We start from the raw sequence: 20,437 nt of genomic DNA on the forward strand, positions 1-20,437 counted from the left end.
TGGTCCTCGTTTGTCGACTGACTTTAAATATTGAAGGTGTAGCCAAGATCACTGTAAAATTTATACATAGCCTTTCATGAGTCATATGCAGAGCGAGATAATTATTTAATTGGCCTTGGATCTTTATTTTGAAAAACATGAGCATCTGTGATATCCACTACTACTCATTAGAGGAAGTTTTAGAGATACAGGTAGCCAACTAGCTTAGGCTCAAAAATGAAAAAGCGAGTCAGACTGAATGTCTTTTAATACAACCAAACAAGACGTTTGAACGAAACCTAAATATTACAATTTACTTTCATGACTTTGAAACACACTGTGAAGGGGTCGAAGCTGTAAGATGAAAACACGGACAACACTGCGTAAGAAACTTTTTCTATCACAAGGTAGCATACACTGCTTTATTGTGTATTTTACTCTAAATGGGACCGTGATGTCCAAAATGAACATCATAATGTATTGAATAAGACTTGAAACTAACGATTGAGATCATAAACTCATGAAGAAATGTTTCCTGAGGTAATAAATCAAGTAAGAAGTAGCTTCATTTTCTCATAGACTTCTATACTATCAGACTTCTATTTGCAACCAGTGGAGTCGCCCCCTGCTGGCCATTTAAAAGAAAGCTGAGTTAAGGAACTTCTGCATATGGCCAACATTCATAGAGACAGAGTGACACGTCATAACACTAACAAAATGTCATTTTATTGTTTAAACTGTTAGATTTAGGCATGTCATATGATTACTTTACCACTCGGTTGCTGTGTTCCAATACCCATACTTCCCGTACTCACTATACTTAGCTTGAGTACACAGGGTGTTCCGATTCCGATCGCGGTGAAAATAAGTGTACCTAAAGGACCCGGATGTTGCACTCATAACGGTCAAAACACTGAGTGTGGAACGATGTACACTATACGCACTCAACCGCCGCGATCTTGTCTACGTAGCGGAAGAGGCGGAGCCAGGCAGAGCCGCTCAGCTCGAAAAAAATGTTTGTAATGGCAGCCGACGACGCCGGCGCATTTTCCACATTTGCTGCGTTAATGGAGCCATATTGCCGGATTGTAGAAGTAAAGATTAAACAACACAAAGGATAATTTTTTCGCCGTTTAAAGCCGGAAGTTTTTTGCGGGTGACGAGCCGCGGCGGCCGTCGCGAGCGTCATTTCCGGTAAGTGCATCACGAAGTATTAGATTTGGAACAACACTCACCTGCTGAAATCTGTGTACTTTGTGAGTGCGGATAGTGTACTGCATTTAAGTGTACTCATGGAAGAATGGGTATTGGAACACAGCATATGTCTACCGGAAAGGACTAAGTAGCTGTTAGCAAGCTAATGTTAGCTATGTGTTAGCAGGCTATGGTTAGGCATGTATTAGCAAGCTAATGTTAACTATGTGTTAGCAGGCTAAGGTTAGGTATGTATTAGCAAGCTAATGTTAGCTATGTGTTAGCAAGCTTTGGTTAATTAAGTGTTAGCAAGCTAATGTTAGCTATGTGTAAGCAGGCTAAGGTTATGTTTGTATTAGCAAGCTAATGTTAGCTATGTGTTAGCAAGCTAAGGTTAATTACATGTTAACAAGCTAATGTTAGCTATGTAAAAGTTCAGTTTTCTTGTTTGTCAGCTTTTAAGAACTTAGTTCTGGTTCTTTATATGTTGGTAATGCGTTTCACCACACAGCAGTTTTAAAAGTGTTTCTGTTGTTTGTTAACAGAATTAACAAGGACGCTCCATCAAACAATACAAAATCAATAGAGGGGGAGATTGATTGTTTTCCCCTACAGTGGGCGGGACTTAAGTGTGGTCTGTCCTTATGGCTAATGTGGTATACATCCACTGAAGATGAAGGGAAGAAAGGAGCAGCAGGGTCTTTGGAAATATCTGATTGGATTGCACTGTAGACATCTGCAAGAAAGAGCTTTGATGATGCAACCCACTGCTGAAAAACAGGTAAAAATGAATGAATAACAATATTATGAGGATTTCAGTGAGAACGCCATATGCCTGAATCAAAGCGCAATGCAGTGCTGAGGTCATAAATGACGTCAATCTTAAAATTCAGAGATGATACTATATATTTCACTTCATGGGGTCTATATTCTTTATGATCAAAGGCAATGAAAGTAGACCCCATGCGTTCACACAATAGATATGAATTCTTACAGCGTGATATCCAATATGTGTGCAAGAAAGAAAGAGCATGGATCTCTGCCCCTTCACTTGCAGTCTCTCAACAAAGTGATCAAAGCCTTAATGGCCAGTAGATATGACAGGATTATTACATTTTAATTCTCACCCACCATCCTGATGTCTCATTAAGTTACACCGACCCAGCTGCAAGCCTATGGAAAGTGATGAAATATGAATTAAAGCACTTTTTTTCTTTTTTTAGTCAGGTGAGGTTACACCGTCCTCCAACCCGCTCTGCTATCTAATGATGAACTCCTTTGAAGTTAAAAGGAGCTCAGCATGGATCTGTTCTTTTATCTGCATACGGATAGCGAATGAGTGGACTTTTCCCACACAAGATTGGGCGATCAATACTTCTAGCTGGCGGATTTCAGTGATGTTTTTAGATACGTTCGAATGAAATAAAAAGGATGCTGGGAGTGCTCAGCTGAAACAACAACTTCACATGTATTGTTTATGAGCATGCACAAGTGGGACCAATTACTCAACTGAATAGCAAAAAACTAACTCGGAGACGAATGATACACCAGCTGAGATCCACACAGCAACATGGCAGTCTGGCACGCCGATGGATTTCTCAATTAAGGAGTCTTGATGAGAGTTTTTGTAAACATTGTTATTGCAAAAGTGAAGTAATGTGGCACACCTGGCTTAACTCCACGGTGAGGTAAACAAGGAAAGGAAGTAAACTTATCGAACAGGAACAAGACGCTTACTGTTAAGTTTTGTCTCACATTCTGAAAAAAAAAAAAAAAACCTTAAAAAAAAATTCCTCATCCATTATTCCTGACTGAGAGTCCTCATTTTGATGAAGCTGTTTATAGTAGTTCATGTCCTTGTTTTCAGAATCATAATTTTTTTTTAAATTATTATAGCCGAGTATGTTTTGTGTATTGGTGCATAAGAAGAAACAAACAAAGTACAAAAATATAGATATAGATTAAGGCAAGTACTTCAGTAGCTTAAATAGAAAATGTATAGAGCAGAAAGGTCAGCATTTTAAAATTATTATTTTTATTATTATACTATATATATATATCTAGTAAATTATATAATATATATATTTTATATATATATATATATATATATATATATATATATATATATATATATAAATTTATACATTATACATTTAGAATAAATATATAAGTATAATTTCCTAAATTAATACAGTAATTTAGAAATTCACTGGATTCATTTGCAGGGGTTTTCCTGTTTTTTCTACATTAAATGCAAAAAAAGGAAAATTATTATAATATGTATATATATATATATATATATATATATATTTAGTATAGATATATAAGTATAAATATATATATAATTTACTAAATTAATACAGTAATTTAGAAATTCACTGTATTCATTTGCAGGGTTTTTCCTGTTTTCTCTACATTAAATGCAAAAAAAAAAAAGTGATTTACATTTCTTACAAACAGTAACCATAAAATAAAAAGTTGAAATCTGTAAATATGTATGATGGGACATTATGGATTTTTAACAGGTCTTAAATGTTGAATCACAATGAATTCTATGTTAAAAAAAAAAGAAAAAGATAAATGATATGATATTTAATGTATATTATCTGTATTTTTAAAGAAATTATCTGTAAAATAATAATAAAATGACTTATGGTCTTTTACTGTTATTGATGGTAACTTTTGCTGCCAGACTGTTTACTGTTTTCTTACTATTATTATATTGTTGTTTTTTTTACAGTGTAGTTTTCTTATGTAGCAACTTGCCAGCTGATTTTCACAATCCTGCTGACAATTAAACCAAAACACAATTTCTTCAGCCGAGGTAATGACGGCAGCCTTAACCTTTAAGTCCTTATGTATTCAAGCATGCATCTCGTCTTCTTGACACGTTAACTCATGGTGCAAATGTATCAAAAACACTCATTAGAGCCATTCATTCCTCTGCCTGGTTTAAACATCTTGAAGCAAACACCACTACAGGGGCACAGTTGAGGGTCTTGAGGGAATGTGAAGGAAGTTGAAATACACCACAGTGCTTGATTCAATGATGCATACAATGAATCTAAAATGAGTTAAGATAATAAGAAAACGCTGGGGTCATGGCAATGTCATGTTTAATATTGCAATCAATTGCAGTCCATGTAAATTAGTTGGCAGCACAAGATAAGGTCTGCAGTCTAATGGCATGTCTTCTTTATTAAATATGGCATATAAGGCAGAGAAAGGAGGGGGTGGCTGTGAGTCATAAGGGATAACATGCAATAATTGCATGTATAGAACCTTGAATGTCACAATGCTGATGGAAAAGTTTCTGCAAAAGGACACATTATAATCCAATATTTGCTATTACTTGTAAGAATAAAATGTGCAGAGCAGAAAAACAAACAGAAGAGGTGTTGTGTATTACGGTACATGTTTAACCCTTAATAGGACACTCATTGAAATACCTGCAAATTCCAAATTTCCACCCTAGAGAATATTGGAGGATATTACATACTGCCAGAATGTGTAAAAAAAAAACCTACGGACCCGGGGGACGGGGGTAATATTTTGAGAAAAAAGTTTACGAGATGAAAGTGGCAAATCTACGAGAATGAAATGCGCAGATTTATGAGATTTAAAGTGGTGAATCTGCGAGAAAAAAACTTTTTTTTTTCTCGTAAATCTGCACATTTTTTCGCGCAGATTTGCCACTTTAAATCTCGTAAATCTGCAACTTTTTTCTTGTAGATTTTTTATTTTAATTCATACTTAATATGCCGTTTTAGTCAAGTTCTCCTCGTACAACTCATTGGAGAATAACACGACTGTTTCTTTCAGATTTTTTTTTCTAAATTTTTCATTTTTACATTGGAGGTCAATAAAGTTAATATTATTATATTATTATCATACTGATTGGTCAGATGTCATGGTGTCACTGTCTGTGACGAAGTCTGATCTTTGCTGATTAGCTGGAAGAAATCCATGTGGTTCATATCAACTGAAGATACCAAATATAGTTTATTATATATAGTGCTGTTTACCCAAAAAAGGGTTAACAGCACATATCGCAGCTCGCGTTTCACTGCTCACAGTACAACGCACACACGTTGCACACTCGCGGTTTAAAAAAGGCTGCAGTTTGTGTGGATTTATGTTATTTATTGGCTATTCCAACATACAAAGTGATTATGTACATTTACTGAGTGAATATTTAGAAAATAAAACATATATTTCTCGCTAAAAAATGTGATCAAAATCCATTTCAATGCAGAAACTAAGTCAAAATATTGATTTTTTTCACTAAAAATGAGAGAACTGTCCGCCGTGTTTTTTGTTCTGACCGCCGGGACCTTGAAAGTCACGTGACTTGGAACAAACCAATAGGAACAAATATCCATGGAATAGCCATGGGATATGACTGTCATTAACTTGCATTGTAGCGAAATCCGTGTCAGTTTCACGGAAATTTGAATGATTCCGTGGCTATTGCAGGGATTTTGAGTTAAGCGAATCCGTGGCTATTTCACGGATTCCTGTGAGACCAGGTTCACAGATTTCTGTGTGTATTTCTTTGTGTTGGAGGGTCCACAGTCTCTCCGGTTCTTTTTGGAAATACCGATCCGATTAGTCAAGAGATCTGGACCCAGGGACACAGGAAGAGACGTGAAGAGAAAGGGGGAAAAAAAACAAAGATTGGAGGAGAAATGGGGTGAAACAAGGACAGAACCTTGGTGAGTGAAAAGATGCTTCCAGCCGCATTGAGAGCAAATGAAGTAAAAAGGAAAATGGATAGGAGAGACAGAGAGACGGTGCAGGAAGCAGATAGGAATGAGCATGTTGCTGAGAACAAGCTGTAAGGGTAAGACTGCAGTCTCTGAGGTGAATGGCCACAGAAACAAGCTAAAAGTGACAAATTCTTTGTAGTGCGTCTCAGATGTGTTTTCTTCAGGGGAAGTCTTTTTATGAAAATAAGCTTGGGTGGCATTTTTTCACTTATCCAGACTGCCTTCCGGCACTATGAGTGCATACATTAACATTGGATGTCCCAGTGGGAAATGAACCCTCTGTCCTTGCAGCGATTGTGTCAAAACATAATACATTTAACAGCGTCCACCTTTTAGTAATCCTCTGATGTCTCCGAGATGTAAAAATTTGCCTCAAAGACGCTCAGCAGCACTTTAGATTCTGGAAGGTTTTTGGATACATGAATAATATTGTGATCATGATTTTTAATTACTTTTGGCAGACAGTTGAAACAGAAAATTGGGAAACAATGAGTGGAGCAAGTGAAAAACAGATTTTTTTTTTACTGATAAATTACTGAAATATGTTTTTGTGAGGGTGCTAATTGGCCAACAGTTACAAAAACCTTACCGTTGTGAATATGCAGCAGGATGTTGGTTGAAAGAGAAAGTCCACGTTTCGATAGGTCATATAGTTTTTTATCAATCCCTGTTCAATGACCATGATCATTTTTGGAGAAATTCTGAGATTATAATGGGTGTGTATTGCACGGAATGTTCGTGTCACAGAGTGTGACATCATCGCCAGAGTGTAGAGGGAGAGAAAAAATTGTCGAAAAATAAATTTGAAAACTGCGCTCCAGGCCGCAAATGATCATGATTTTTAATTACTTTTGGCAGACAGTTGAAAGGAAATTGGGAAACAATGAGTGGATCAAGTGGAAAACAGATTTTTTACCGATAAATGTATATGTTTTTGTGAGGGTGCTTATTGGCCAACAGTTACAAAAACCTTTCCATTGTGAATATGCAGCAGGATGTTGGTTGAAAGAGAAAGTGCTGTGTCACTGTTTCCTCCATAGAAAATTGAATTAACTACATTAGCTGAAAACTTTGGAGTTTCATTGTAGTGTGACCAATATAATTAAGCTGCAATAAGTAATTTAACCCTCTGAACTCCAAGCTGTTTCAAGGTGTTCTTTGCTCTTTTTACATTTTACTCACTGTGGCCTTGAAATCCACTGTAATATTTAAGTCCTGCAGCTCTATGGAATCAGCACAATCATGGCTAGAAGTGGGGACAACTCAAAAAGTCTTTTGTGCAAGTTTACACAGTTATAATGACATACATCATAATTTATTTTTTTTAAGTTGCAATGCAAGTTGAATGTTGCTGATAAAAAAAAAAAATGTAATTGGAATAAAATGGAATTTATATATACGGGTCAATGACGTGATCTAGTCCAGTGTCAGTTGGTGTAAGCAGTGATTTTCTTCCCATCAAAATCTGATTATATACAGGAAAATAAATGTGAACTAAAATGAGAAAAAAAAATCCACTTTTACATTGCAACCCTATGGTATTTAGTAACAAATTTTACATAATTTGTCAAAACTTTAGAAAAATGTGGTTTTATTTAGAATATGTTCTGCTCAATATTGATGGAAAAGTGTAAATATAGAAATAGTAAAAAAATAATAATAATAATTTGATGTTTTTTAAAATTAAGTAATTATATGTATAAGTCCACTAATATGTAAAAATAATATAAAATACAATGTAGTCGGATTAAGTATTTAATATTTATCTTTTTTTGTGGTTAAACCATTTGACATCTTGCCAATCCTTATTTGTCACTGACCCGTACAACACTTTTTCAAGTAGCCACAAGTCTCATGAATATTGGTGGAAAATCTCTCCTGTCCTCTCCTCTCTGGTCTGTGTAACCAGCCTGCAGTTCTTTCTGATTTTCAGTGAATATTTGTCACGTGACCGTTTGTCTCAGCAGAATCAATCATGGCTTCACAGTGTTGCTGAGGAGCAGAATTTAATGTTTTTAAACATAATCTAGTTATTCTAAATTGTTTATTGTTGGTGGTTTTAAATGAGACATGTAGAATAAAGTCATTTTTGACCAAATATCCCAATTTTAAGCTTCATTTTGGTTCCTTTTCCTCATCAAAACTATCATAATGTATCATCCGTTCAAGGATTTTCAAAAAGTTCAAATTCCGACCTCACCTGTCCTCTCCTCTCAGCTCTGTGTAAGCACCCTGTACTTCTGTTGATTGGCAGAATCAACTATTGTGATTGATTCACCAACTCAGTGTTTTATTAAGGGACAAAACCAAGAGCTTGTCGCCATGTGTCACAACGAATTATCCCTCAATTTGATTTTCTAGCCCAATTAAAAAAAATTCAGTTCAATATATATCCTCTCTGGAGACTTTTGTATGCTGTCCACAGCAATTTTGCCAGATGGATCCTGTTAAAACAAGTCCAGTAGAGACTTTCCTGGCTTTTTCAATTCCAGTCTTTCTTCGAAAAGTGAAACTGACAGAAGGCATCACGACTGTAATAAAATACTCTCATCACCCTCTATGGGGGTTCTGCAAACAACCTACTGACACTTGCAATCTTGGCAGTTTCAATTTGCGAAAATGAAAGAAAAGTATCAAGTTCCCCCTGAAGTTTTGAACCCGGCCCTTTTTCAACAGCGCCGCTACTGCCTTCTTCACGGTCTGATTCACCCTGTTATCAGGGGGAACTGACAGAGGGTAGTAGAATGACGGAGAGGGCTCGGGAAGGAAGACTGAAGACATTAGCAGGAGAGACAACAGATGGGAGATTAAGAAGGGGAGACAGGGTGAGATGGAGACACGGGGAGATCTAAGAAATAGAGGAGATGCTGAAAGAAGAAGAGTTCATCACTTTAACTGACAAGCATACTAATCTCTCCTCTCTGTCAGACAGGGTTTCTATCCGTTTAACCCTCTGGAGTCCAGGAGAGACGCTGCAGAGGCAGCTTTCGTGTTTACTGGGTTTTTTTGTGTGTGTTTTTTGTAATTTCTTTTTTTTTTTTTTTAAGATATTTTTTTGGCCATTTTCAAGGCTTTATTGATAGTGAGACAGATAGAAAGGGGGTGACAGAGGGGAGGACATGCGGCAAAGGGAGCTCAGGCTGGATTTGAACCCGGCTCCGCCACAGCAAGGACTGTAGCCTCTGCACATGGGGCGCCTGTGTAACCCACTACGCTACGGACCACCCCTTTTTTGTAATTTCTTTGTGTGTTTTTGGTGTGTTTTTAAGTGTTTTTTTATGTTTTTTTTTTTTTTTTAATTGTGTTTTTTTTTTTTTTTTTTATTATTATTTGTTTTGTGTTTTTTGTGATTTTGTTGTGTTTTTTATGTTTTTATGTAAAAAAAAAAAAAGTGTGTTTTTTATTTTTTAAATCTTTTTGTGTTATTTGTGTTTCTATGTGTGTTTTTCGTAATTATTTGTTTTTTTCTGTAATTTGGTTAACCCTCTGGAGTCCACGAAAGCGCCGGAGCATGACTTCTTCATGATGTCAAAAAAAGACACAAAAATGTCCGAAAAAGACACAAAAAGACAAAAAAGACACTAAATGACAAAAAGACACTAAATTACCAAAAAAGACACAAAATGACTAGAAAAAATACACAAAATGACAAAAAAAGACACTAAATGACAAAAAGACACTAAATGACCTAAAAAGACACAAAATAACTAAAAAAAGACACAAAAATAACTTAAAAAAAGACACAAAGTGACTAGAGAAGACACAAAATAACTAAAAAAAAAGACACAACAGACACAAAATGACCAAAAAAGACACAAAATGACAAAAAAAAGACAAAATGACTAGAAAAAAGACACAAAATGACAAAACACCCAAAATGACAAAAAAAAGACACAAAATTACCAAAAAAATACACAAAAAACACATGAAAAGGTTTTCAAAGACTCCATAGGGTTAACTCTCCCTCGTCTTCCTTCATCCTCCCTTTTTTATTTCCTCTCCATTTACCCCATTTCAATGTGCATTTTCTACTATATTTTCTTTCATTCCGTCTCCTGTCTTGCTCAATTTCATCTCTCTCCCCTCTCGCCCTCTTTCTCCCCATCCTCCCTTTTTTTTCATCTATCCTACCCCCCTCTGTTTCCTTCTCCTTCCTTCCTCCCCCTCCTCTGTCTCGCCTTTGAGTCATTCAGAATAATTGCTCCGCGGCGCTTCCCTTCGCTGGGTGCTTATCAAGCTTCGGCTGCTATCTGCACACACAGCGTGCCCCGACAACACCGAAAAGTGTTTGCAACCACACATGGAGACATCCTGGTACACCCACACACACCTCTGTCAAGGTAAATGTGGAACCTCTCGCACAGTGGGACCAATCACATGCTGAGACACTGACGGTGCACCAATCAATGGCCCTGCAGGTGTGTGTGTGTGTGTGTGTGTGTGTGTGTGGGCTTCCTCCCCGGTCGTCCTCGTCTTTCGTTCCCATTAATCCGTCCAAACGTCTATCGATCTCTATTCCCCCAAAACGATGAATGAGTCACCATGAGTCTTCCTTTTCTCCTTTCTCATTGACTTTCCCTTCAGCCATCTCCCTGCTCTACTTCCTTCCTTCCTTCCTTCCTTCCTTCCTGTATACTTAACCCTTAATAGGGTACTCATTGAAATACTTGCAAATTCCAAATGTCAACCCTAGAGAATATTGGAGGATATTACATACGGCCAGAATGTGTAAAAAACATATGGACCCGGGGGAGGGGTCATATTTTGAGAAAAAAGTTTACGAGATTAAAGTGGCAAATCTACGAGAAACAAATGCGCAGATTTATGAGATTTAAAGTGGTGAATCTGGGAGAAAAAAGTTGCTTTCCCCCCACTTTTTTCTCGTAAATCTGCTACTTTTTTCTCACAAATTTGCCACTTTAAATCTCTTAAAATCTGTGACTTTTTTCTTGTAGATTTGCCACATTAATCTAGTAAATTTGCCACTTTTTTCTCGTAATATTACCATTTTGGATATCCACTGAAGTTACCAAATACGGTTCTTTGCCTGATAAAGGGTGAATAGGGCACTCATTGAAATACTTGGAAATTCCAAATTTCAACCCTAGAGAATATTGGAGGATATTACATACGGCCAGAATGTGTAAAAAAAAAAACATACAGACCCGGGGGAGGTGGGTAATATTTTGAGAAAAAGTTAATAAGATTTAACTGGCAAAAATGTGCAGATTTATGAGATTTAAAGTGGTGAATCTGCAGTAAAAAAGCTTTTTTTCCCATTAATCCGTCCAAACGTCTATCAATCTCTATTCCCCCAAAACGATGAATGAGTCACCACAAGTCTTCCTTTCCTCTCGCCTTTTCTCCTTTCTCATTGACTTTCCCTTCAGCCATCTCCCTGCTGTCCTTCCTTCCTTCCTTCCCCCACCCGACACCCACCGCATTATAGTTTTATGTATCCAAACATTTCTTCAAGCCATGCAAAGCCTGTTTGGGAGCCAGAAGGAATTTGACGGATAGAAATAAATCTCAATGGGCACAGCCAAAAATATCAGCAAACTTGGAAGAAACTTTAGAGCACAGCATAAATAGAAATGGCAGTAATGGCTTTCCACAGATTTTTTTTTGTGTGTTTGTAAGTTTTAGCTCCTAAATATGTATACTTAACCCTTAATAGGGCACTCATTGAAATACTTGCAAATTCCAAATTTCAACCCTAGAGAATATTGGAGGATTTTTCATACTGCCAGAATGTGAAAAAAAAAACATATAGACCTGGGGGAGGGGGGTAATATTTTGAAAAAAAATGTTTTAAGATCTAGGTGGCAAAAATGTGCAGATTTATGAGATTTACAGTAGTGAATCTGCGAGAGAAAAAAAGTTGCTTTTTTCCCACTTTTTTCTTGTAAATATGTGACTTTTTTTCTTGTAGATTTACCACTTTAATCCAGTAAATGTGCAACTTTTTCCTCTAAATATTACCCAAAATCTGTGTGGTTCTATAAACCTCACAGAGAGACATGGGGACCTCATTTTGAACATCCGCTGAAGTTACCAAAAACGGTTCTTCGCCCGATAAAGGGTTAACCTTTTTTTTTTCACCTTTTATGAATTCAAGGCAGGCGGCAACCTCTGGGTCTGAGCAGTGAGGCAAACCAGGAAGTGCCTTCAGCCTGCATTCTGACAAAAAATCCAACAAGGGGTGCTGACAAAGTTTGCAGAAGCATTTTGGTCCTATCTATCACAATACAAAATGAGGCAACTTCTCGCTTGATTTATTATGTCAGAAAAAAAATCTCATGACAATACTATGGTCTCAATCGCTAGTAAAAGATCTTCAAGACAAAATTATGTTAATTGTGTAAATATTGGTACAATTTAGAAGATAATAGACGTTTCAAAGAATCATATGATTTGGGGTGTGGCTACATTTGATTGACAGGTGGCTAACACAGCAAGGCGTCATCAGGAGAGAAGAAAAGTAACGCGTATCCATGCCACTAGGTCAATTAATTTTAACAAAAAAAAAATTAAGGAATCAGACGAACATGGAAAAAAAAAAGTATCCACAGCACTTTGTACATCTTAACAATGTATTTTCACTTTATGACATTTTGTTCATTAAAGAATGTCTTGTTCAGTGTGGTTGGACTAATAGACACCCCAATGACTTGCTGTTAATTTTTTTTTTTAACCCTAACCTTAATCTCTCGCTCTCCCCAGTCCAAGTATGGTCTGCTCCCAGTTTGCAAAACCAAGATGGTGACAGATGAAAAGCAAGATGGCGACAACCGTAACACCGAACTTGATGCTTCAAACAATCAGTCTACAAACCAACGGGTGACGTCACAGTGACTACGTCCATTATTTATATACAGTGTATGATTCAACGTCATAAAAGTTGTCAGGATACCGTATTTCCTCAATTTAAAGCTGAGCCCCTATTAATGACCGGCCTCATTTAGTAACCAGGTGTAAAAAAACATTTTTTAGTAAATAAAAGCCGGCCTCTTTTATAAGCCGGGTTTTCTTACCGGTGTTATGTCGACACAACACCTGTATTTTGAAGTTTGGCCACACGAGTTAGTACTGTAGGTAAATATGGTTGTTTCTCCTGCTGTCCTAGTCATTCTCTGTAAAGTCGAGCAGTTTACACATGTTCTTTTGGGCTTTTTAGTAGTTTAGACATTTTAAATCCTGCATAAAATGAACATTCAGCGTGCTGTTCATTGTTTGTTTACATCCGAGTACTTCCAATATGGCCGACATCCGGGTAACTGGCTACAATGCGCTGTGTAAAACACTCTAAAAAGTGCCGGTCAGAGCTGCTCTGATTTTCTTTTTTTAATAAAAGCCTCCTTCAAATAATAGCCTGCCCCTATTATTAGCCGGGTCCCAAACTGATTTTTTATCAATAGAAGCCCCGGCTACTATATTAGGAAATACGGTATTGTAACTTGGTCCAAAAATGAATAGACACCAATGGATGCTTGGTACATTGGATGCAACTCAAATTTCTAATGTATTGGCATGGTTTGCAGAACGGTTAGTTGGGATGATAGCACCAGAAGCACCATATTCTATCAATAACAGTGAAATCAGCATCAAAGACCATTGGTTTTGAAAAAAAAAAAAAAAAAAAAAAAAACGCTAACTCTATGAGCTCCATAACTCTTTCCGTCAGAGCTGTGTAATGCAGCGAGTGACGCTGAGCACTGCAATCATCCTATGCACGGTTCATTCTCAGCTCCTTCATCTTGAAAGAGCTGGGCAAGCATCAGAAACCAGATCAGGCACTTCAGAGGCAGCGTTCACCCTCAGGTAGTCAGAAAACAGCTTGTACAGTCCACCCACTCGTCCAGAACTCGCAGCACAACTGTCCTGTTGCTGCTCATTTTTATAGTATTTTCATCGTGTCTTCAATGCAACTGTTGTTTTATTGGTGTTTTTATTGCCTTTAAATGCCCTCGGCCTCTTATGCAATAACTGTTTTGCTGGGTTTAATTGTCCTTTTAGAGCAGGAGTAATGTACCACTTTACATTTGATGTGTAAGTGCACTAATGTTTAATGGGAGAGACCCAGGGAACAAGCTTGTCACTATATAAAAAAAAAAACAGCGAGTGTGGCTCTGTCTGAAGTAGAGCTGGCAGCATAGCAGATTATCACAACACAATTATTGCAACCAAAAGAATTCACACTAACAATTTTATATCTGGACATTTTAAATAATAAAAACAATGCTAAAGGTCAAATTTAGAGGACAAGTGAAGAGAGGGGGACAGAGTCTGTAACAATAACTGTACAAAATTGTACAATTAGAAAAAATTACACTTGATGGATAGCAAAAAGCCAACCAGATGGACTTATTCAAAAGAAAAAAGTATTTTTGTGAGAATATCTATATTTAAGGGTTTATGAAGGCAACACAATGAACCTAACAGCAATTCTAAAGCACACCAATAAATGTGTTTTATCTTGTTTGTTTAATCCATACAAAATACATGTAAATAAGAAGTGAAATTTTGTAGTGAACTATTGGTTTACTCCAGGAAATTACTGCTCCCTGCCAAGAAATAGTCCCACACATAACCCCCGTAAAAAACATTGTTGCACCTTGGTTTTTTTGTACAGATTAAGATATAATATTAAAAACATGAGCTTTGGGTGTATTTTGTTACCTTCAGAAAATGACACAACATGACTAAAATAAAGACACAAAATGACAAAAAAAAGACACAAAATGACCGAAAAAAGACACAAAATGACCGAAAAGACACAAAATGACTAAAAAAAGACACAAAATGACCAAAAAAACGACACAAAATGACTAAAAAAGACACAAAATGACCAAAAAAAGACACAAGAAGACACAAAATGACCAAGAAAAGATACAAAATGACACAAAATGACTAGAGTAAAGACACAAAATGACTAAAAAAAGACTAACCCAATGACAAAATGACAATACATGTGGGAGTGTCTCAATGCAACATGGGACTTTTCCAGAACTGAAATCATGGCTGAAGACGACTATAGCGGAGGGAGCTCAGATATAACAGCTAAAAGCTCTCAAATACTTTTTGAATTTCATTTCTATCTGCTACAGAGGCTGAAAAATATATTATTTATTAGGAAGCATTGACACTTCTGTTGAATTTCCTGAAAAAATTCAGGTTTTAGGGGCTTATTTTAAAATCGCCCAGAGGTTTTACAGGCATTTTTACAGCCGTTTTAGGCCTAAATGGGTTAATACCCATCAATTTCTACCGCCTCTGCCAGGTGAGCCTCACTCGCCCCATATGTCCTTGAAAAAATAAGTCATCATTGCTGTAAGTATTAACAGAAATATCCAAATTGAGAAACAGCAAATTACTTTGTTTGTCCCTCTATCCCCAAACTATTCTTAGTTTTTTTTCCTTCTATGTTCCTGTATGGTTCCTATATTTTCTTCCCCTTTCTTCCCTCCGTTTTCTCTCGTTATCTTTGTCCCTGTCTCTTCTTTATTTATCTTTCCCTCTTTCTTTCTTCCCTTTGCCTCTGAAAGTTTGAGCCCCGGGTCAATAAATCTCTCTCAGAGTTCTTTCAAGGACGCCACCTAACTCATTAACGGCTATAAAGAGCCTTTCATCGACTCACAAATGAATTGTTGGGCTAATTGTTTGTTTCATCCCCTCTCTTAATACAATAATGATTTTTGCCCTCATGGAAAACAGTAGATTTTAATTATACTGGCAGCAGAAGAATGAAATACCCACCTGGGCTGAGGAACACTAACTCACCTGCCTACACAGTCACACACACACTTGTACATGAAAGTGCACAAACAAATGCGTCTCACTCACACGGACCTTAACAATGGATCGATTTAATGAGGAAGAAAATCTCTTTTTTTACCTCGGTAAATCTCAGCAGCGTCCTGGGAGGATTTCTTTGTGTTCAAGGTGTTAACAGCTGCTTCGCCACATTGTTTTCCAATGGAGGAATTGAACAAGCTCAATAGATAACTAACATACTGACTCAGCAAGCTTTTCAGACGGATAAGTGCAAGCATTGACTAAATTTAATGCACTGAAAAAAAATATTTTTTTGGCCCTTTAATTATTATTTCAATCATCTATATAAATTTTCCAAAGAAATAAGAATTCAGTGCTTTTACTTTAAAACAGCAGTTTTTCATGTAGTGCATTACTTAGTGATTGTTTGTTATTATGTGTCCTCAGTTTTGTCTGTAAATTGAATCATTCGTTCCAAGTAATATTCACTAAACAAGTTCATTGGCTTAATTAGTTGATATTTACAAGTAAAGTGTAATTGAGGGACATCAGTGAATCTGTAATTTACTTGTGTATTTTCTAAAGAAATGACCAATACCATGAAGGACCTAAACTCTGAACTAAATTCTGCTCAATATTAATTGAATCGCTTTATAAAATAAAGTAAATTATCTGGTTTTGAGCTGCTGCTGATAAGAATACATGTTATGATAAGACTGTTATTGTGGAGCAAATCAAATATAGCAGTAAAAAGTATACTGGAGTATACTCCAATCACTATGTCGCTTTAACATTTATTTTAAACACAACTGTAAATGACCTTTAGCAAGGTCCCTTTTGGTGTTTTTGTATTATAGAGCTTGTTTTTCATGTTTGTAAATGTTCTTGGTGTTTTACAATGTTGTCATGCTTTTATTTTGAAAAGGCGCCGTCCAGTGTGAAACAGGTGATTTTATTTTGAAAGGTAGTGACAGGAAATAACAGGTGGGACGGTTAAAATGAAAAACGAACGGTAAATAATAACGAGTGCGTCATATAAAGTTTTAATAAAGTATGAAAAAGGCTTCTATAGTTTCTGGCTGACAGAACACAAGGTTTGTTAAAGTTTATTTTCTTCTGTCATATATTTGTGGTTATATTTGTTGTCTTAACTACAGTAAAAGTGCTTGTTTGCTCAAGTGCTAATGCTAATATTCGTTATCTCTTACGGTGGATTCACAAGGAGACCAAGGAATGTCTTAGTTTTATTTTCATGGAGCGATTTTAAATAAATCTTGTGAACTATCAGTTAAAGAGTCGACCGTCATTCAGCCAGGAATGCTACTAAACGTACATTCAAACCACAAAAACAATATAGAGCATGTATGTTATGCAGTCAACCTGTTATTTATTAACTTTATGCAAAAAGCAATAAGTGTTTTTAACAAGGTACCGAGGTAACTTGTGTGTTTAGTGGAAAGCGTTTCTTCGAACCTGGTCTCACAGGAATCCGTGAAACTGACACGGATTTCGCTAAAATGCAAGTTAATGACAGTCATATCCCGTGGCTATTCCATGGATATTTTTTCCTATTGGTTTGTTCCAAGTCACGTGACTTTCAAGGTCCCGGCCGTCAGAACAAAAAACATGGCGGACAGTTCTCTCATTTTTTTGTGAAAAAAATCAATATTTTGACTTAGTTTATGCATAAAAATGGATGAATTATTTTCTAAATATTCACTCAGTGAATGTAGATAATCACATTGTATGTTGGAATAGCCTTGGGAATTTGAGTTAAGCAAATCCGTGGCAATTTCACATACTCCTGTGAGACCATGTTCGTTTTTTCGCAGGCAGATATACGTAAACCGCCTTCAAAATAAAAGCACTGCGATTGTATTGATTTCTAATTTCTGGGTAATTTCTGGTGGGCCACCCAATGGCCAGGTCTGCCATAGCCTGTCAATGCAAATCCTTTATAAGCTTCAGGTGTCTCCAACAGATGGTGCACTAAAAACCTATAAGAGTAATGTTACGAGTAAGTTAAGAGTAATACTATAGGATTGCAGTGTTCACGTGGAGTGTGTGAGGGGCCTTCAAAATTTAGTGCCCGGGGACCTCTGCATTCTTAATTTGTACCTGGCTTCAGACCCGTAGGCTACATCCACTTCTTTATACAACCCACATACCAAAAAAGTTTGGATGCTGTGGAAAACATAACAAAATTCAATAATTTACAAATCTTTTTCGACCTATATGAAATTTACAGTACAAAGACAACACATCTAATGCTAAAACTTCTGTTTTAATTGACTCAGTGTCCCATTTTCTTTGGTTGTACCGGCTACAGGAGGAATATACAGCAGGTGCATTGTGTTTATTAATCTACTTCTATCAGGGTCTAAGGCTGTTGTGATTACTGTGAACAGATAAAAGGAGGTTGATGTATTTGTGTAATACTTTGCAACATGACACATGACCTGAATTGGCCTTTTTTTTTGCCACCCAGGTGCACAGAACCACAAGAGAGTGCAGATGTTGTTCCACCATGTCTCATTTCAGCCGTGTATGGGTCGGGGAGTGGGTTGAGCACCGGGCGCCTGAGGCTGGTAGAGTGCTTGAGGGAGCAGAACAGGTTTGCCTTTCTAAACCAGCACATTTCAGCTCAGTGCATGAGCGCAATGCATCATTGAACACCATCACCGCAAGTCCTTTTATAACCTTTAGAACAATAAGGCCAGGTGCGGAACACCTTGAATGTTAATGTTATTCATAGATACAGCAGTACTCAGACATCATGGAAAGTAAAACAGTTTACCTTGAGGTGCATTGTGTTATTCTGTGTTTCTATGTTCCTGCTCAGCATGTATCCATAAGATCAGCATTAACTTGATCCTTAGGAGTGTGTATTTGAGGAACAAGACTTGTGTCGCCACTGGCCATTTGAATGGGATTTCAGCTATGACAGGTTGACCATATACAGTAAGCTGGCCACACCGGAGTTATAGATTACATGTGTTGACAACTTTACCATGTTAGCACGATCCCAATTGGGGTCGCTAGATGATTTCTGGGGGTCGCCAAATAATTTTGTAAGTCAGCTCTGTCTCCACTGTGTTAAAGTGTTAATGTGTTTTAGTCTTTATGGTCATTTAATGTCTTTTTTTGGTCATTTTGTTTCTTTTTTTTTTGTCATTTTGTGTCTTTTTTTAGTCATTTTGTGTCTTTTTAGGTCATTTAGTTTCTTTTTTGGGCCATTTTGTGTCTTTTCTGACAAATCCCAAAGTATCAAGTTATTACTTTCCAAGGAGTCTCTGGCTTGAAGCTGACTGTTACACACTCAGGAGGTCAGAATGGACCTTTAAACTTATAGCAACGGACTTAGATTAAAAGTAACAATAAAATATTAAAAAATATATAAATGCACAGAGAGATGTTTTATTTGCTGTCTGCTTCATTATTTGTCCAAAATGTGTTGTATCAACTGAGTTTGTATGATCTGAACTGTGTGTGTGAGATTCTGTTCAGTGAGCGGGGGTCGCAGACAAAATGCATGTTGAGAAGGTTGAGAACTACTGCTCTATACCAATGGTGGGACTTGAACCACTGATCTATGCAGTGTTAAAAATAAAAGACTGACCCCTGAACAGCTGAACAGCTACGGCAAATTTTCAGCAACAGGGCAATCATCAATCACAATCAGACTTCCAGATGCCCAATCTAAATGTGAATGAGTCATGCTTGTGGCTCTGAAGTGCTGAAGCAGTCGCCTCATCTCTTGTAATGTACCGCCACAATTATGTGAACCAGACACAGGGCCATTGAAAAGAGGACACAGTCATTCTCAGAATATGAATGACAACCACAATGACAATTACCTCCATTAGTCACGAGTGCCAGGACTGTGTGATATCTCACTGTACAACATTATACAAGAGATAGTAATCTACAGTAAATGAGTTACTGGAGCTCAGCGGAGTCTATGTTTCTCCACTCTGCTGAAAGATGATTATAGTGTTTTTGATCGAAGCCGGAGTCAATGTTGGGGAAAATTACAGACGTTGTGTACGATTGTGTGAAAAAGCAGTTCATCATGATTATTATTTTAGATTGATGGCAGACTTTCAAGGATGGTGTGTTTTATTAATTGTACCATTTTAAGAACTGCTGGTGTAAATTTAACTGGCGAGTACTGATTCACTACTCTATGTGACACTCGACATTTTTAATACTTGGAATAACACTAATTACACTTAGTAGAGTGATGTGGAGTATCATATTATTATTTTGTATTTTTATGTTTAGTTTCATTTTAATTATTATGTTTAGTAGCTAGTTCAGTACTTTGACCCATGGGAACAATGGGTCAAAGTACTGAACATTTAATAACCTAGACTGGCGGCCCGCAGCAAGCATGCAACCATTTCACAACATAAAACAGTTCATATTATAGAAACCATTGTGCAACATTTTCATGATTTCATACGAACCTGTTCAGGAGAATACAGCGAGCAGATAGCAGACAGTTGGGTTTATTAGGAACACATTTGTCAAATTTGCCAAAAACCACCAACATGTGACTCGAAAAAAAGTTGTTAAGAGTGTTGGGACTAAATCAAGAAAATAAAGTTGCCATAAAACCAAAACAATGGGCCAAACAAGAAGCACAGCCAGAGACAGCAGACATCTACCAAGGCCATGCCCCATCTCACAATGTTAATGAAAAATAGTTTGTGTATCCT

The 20,437-nt window shown here is 36.9% G+C and overlaps 1 long non-coding RNA gene across 1 annotated transcript; it reads left to right on the forward strand.

The window, feature by feature from the left end:
* The first annotated feature begins 1,299 nt into the window (after window positions 1-1,299).
* On the forward strand, window positions 1,300-3,193 carry LOC131989972 (uncharacterized). The gene is made up of 3 exons (XR_009396013.1): window positions 1,300-1,321; window positions 1,719-1,954; window positions 2,397-3,193. It is a non-coding gene; the product is annotated as an uncharacterized LOC131989972 (long non-coding RNA).
* The last annotated feature ends 17,244 nt before the right edge of the window (window positions 3,194-20,437 follow it).

The sequence above is a fragment of the Centropristis striata genome, chromosome 17 (assembly GCF_030273125.1).
Source record: "Centropristis striata isolate RG_2023a ecotype Rhode Island chromosome 17, C.striata_1.0, whole genome shotgun sequence".
Taxonomy (NCBI): domain Eukaryota; kingdom Metazoa; phylum Chordata; class Actinopteri; order Perciformes; family Serranidae; genus Centropristis; species Centropristis striata.